We start from the raw sequence: 2,421 nt of genomic DNA, 5'->3' as shown, positions 1-2,421 counted from the left end.
CCACTCGCGCCGTCATCTTGGAAAATTACTATTTCGAATTGTAGTTTTATATCAAAAACTTAACAGCTCTATGATGCAAAAAATTTTATAACAAGAAATTTTTTAAAATCATCAAAATCGATTAAGCCGTCTAATAAAATTTTTGTCCAAAAAGAATGTTTTTTTTCCCCATTGTGTATGCGTGTAATCGCGAACGCGTACGTATGTGCCTTTCGAGATTATATTTATTTTTTCTTTACATTAGGACTAGATAAATGAAAAAGTTATAAAAAAAATTCTAGTTATCAATTACTCACATATGCATTATAAAGCCATGGATTATAAAATGTAAGGCCTATTGATAAAATAAAGTAAGCAGATATCAATAAAAATATGTGGAACGCTTTCCTCCAAAACGTGGGTTCTGTCTTCGTCACATTTTGAAAATCTGGAATATTTTGTGGTAAGTACTCGGATGTATCGACATCATCTCTAGCAATTTGGTATTTTACATGTGAGCGTGTCATATTCCCAAAATAAAAAAAATTCTGAAACAATTAGAATATATGATTAATAATACAAAATTTATTGAACAAAGACATTCTTAGGACAAGTAAATGTGAATATACAACTAGTAGGGAACAAACGCCTTAAAACGGACAAGCTGGATCTTAAGTGCTTGATTAATATGATGTTTATATATTACATATTGTAGTAATTTAAATTGCGCGCCGAATTGATTTTTCGGTTTTGAAACGTAAACCCGACCGAACAATAGTAGTAATACCACAAATTAAATTGACTAACAACTTAATAATTTGATGCTCGTAGGTATTTTAGAAAGATCTTAATGATGTTAAATAAGATTAAAATCTATAAAGAAATTTATTGCAAAGAATATTTATTTTAAAGAATAAGACCCTTTCTTTTGTGTCGATAAAAAGTTGATTTTTTGCCGATCAGAATAAATTTTGAATTTGAATGTATTTTTATAGTTTCGAGGGTGTTGAATTCAGATATGATGTAGAATATCCCAATAAGTCTTAGTATGAATATCCTCATTGAGATATCTACCAGAGTTGGTGGGTTCTTGTAAAAATTTTACATAAAAAATAATATTTCCGTCCTTTATCGTCACAATTTTACATTTAGAAAATTCGATATAATACAATCATCATTCTCTTCAACGGTGAATTTTATTCTGTTATAATAAGAATATATATATATTAAATCTATTTAGAATCACATTTATCTGATCTCGTAGAACTACTAGTAGAATATCATGCACATAACAGTAATAAATAGAAATATCACAATATTGATGGTATTGAAAATATCACTCTCCAGATTCTGCAGTACAAGATTTGCTAAAATTGGAGATAGAGGGGGATCCCACGAGTATGCCAAAAATTTGTTTAAAGCATTGGTTGTCAAATTTTTAAAAAGTGGAATTTAATATATATTAATGGAATTGCTGTTGGAAATTCTTTAATTGGAATAGTTATACTTTTAGAGACAGAATATCCCATATTTTTTAATACTTCTAATAGTCAATTCAGTAAAAATATTTGTGTACATAGATACATCGAAAGATACTAATTTATAGTTTGAATCCAATGGCTTCCCATTAAGTTCCTTGACTAACTCAAAACTGTTTTTTATGAATTCAAAACTTTTCTCCATACTTTTTTCAATATCCTTCAAAAAAATTACCAAAGGATAAGTATGTTTATGTAGAATTTTATGTCATTAATTCAAGATTTTAAATATGTATGTATGTTTCTGTGTACAAAAATCCAACGTGTAGTGTATGGTCTTTGTTATCGTTATTAGAAAAAAGTTGATCTCGTCACTGTCATCATCTTATCACTATCCGATACACTACACAATATGGAAAAAAATTTGAAAGAATTTAAAAAACATACAGCCTTATTATCAGCCTCGATCAGAGAGAAATTGTTAGCGAATCACATATCGAGGATTACTACATAATATGTCAATCATCCAGACACATAAAGCATCCATATGTCTTACCTACGACATCATTATCACATCATTTTAGTTTTTCTAGAAAAAAAAACATAGAAATTAAAGGATCATATAGACAATTATTGGAGTTGCTCATCACTCACCTTGATTTCAACATAACATAATATAAGAAAGTACCGTATCAGGTACAAACATAACCAAAAATTTCAATGTAAACACAATGCTGCTAGACTACAGACGTACAGACGCTATCATTGAAACTCGCTTAGAGCCTCAGATTGTCCCACTTTGAAGAATTCCTCGGCTTTTATCATACAATTTCTGCTGTCAGCGCTGTCACTCACGTGAATGAAGGACTTGGTTTACCATAAAAATCCTCTAATCCTCTAATAAGAATTGCGACATGTGCCGATTTGAGCTAACTCTTGTATGCAAGGTAGTAATTTAAATAAA

General features: G+C 29.5%; 1 long non-coding RNA gene across 1 annotated transcript; it reads right to left on the bottom strand.

The window, feature by feature from the left end:
* Positions 1 to 307: 307 nt before the first annotated feature.
* On the bottom strand, positions 308 to 2,386 carry LOC108768015 (uncharacterized). The gene is made up of 3 exons (XR_001940464.1): positions 2,112 to 2,386; positions 1,905 to 2,046; positions 308 to 527 (listed from the first exon to the last, which is right to left on the bottom strand). It is a non-coding gene; the product is annotated as an uncharacterized LOC108768015 (long non-coding RNA).
* Positions 2,387 to 2,421: the final 35 nt, after the last annotated feature.

Source organism: Trachymyrmex cornetzi, unplaced genomic scaffold (genome assembly GCF_001594075.2).
Source record: "Trachymyrmex cornetzi isolate Tcor2-1 unplaced genomic scaffold, Tcor1.1 C3955412, whole genome shotgun sequence".
NCBI lineage: Eukaryota > Metazoa > Arthropoda > Insecta > Hymenoptera > Formicidae > Trachymyrmex > Trachymyrmex cornetzi.
This window is presented reverse-complemented; position numbering and strand designations above follow the sequence as displayed.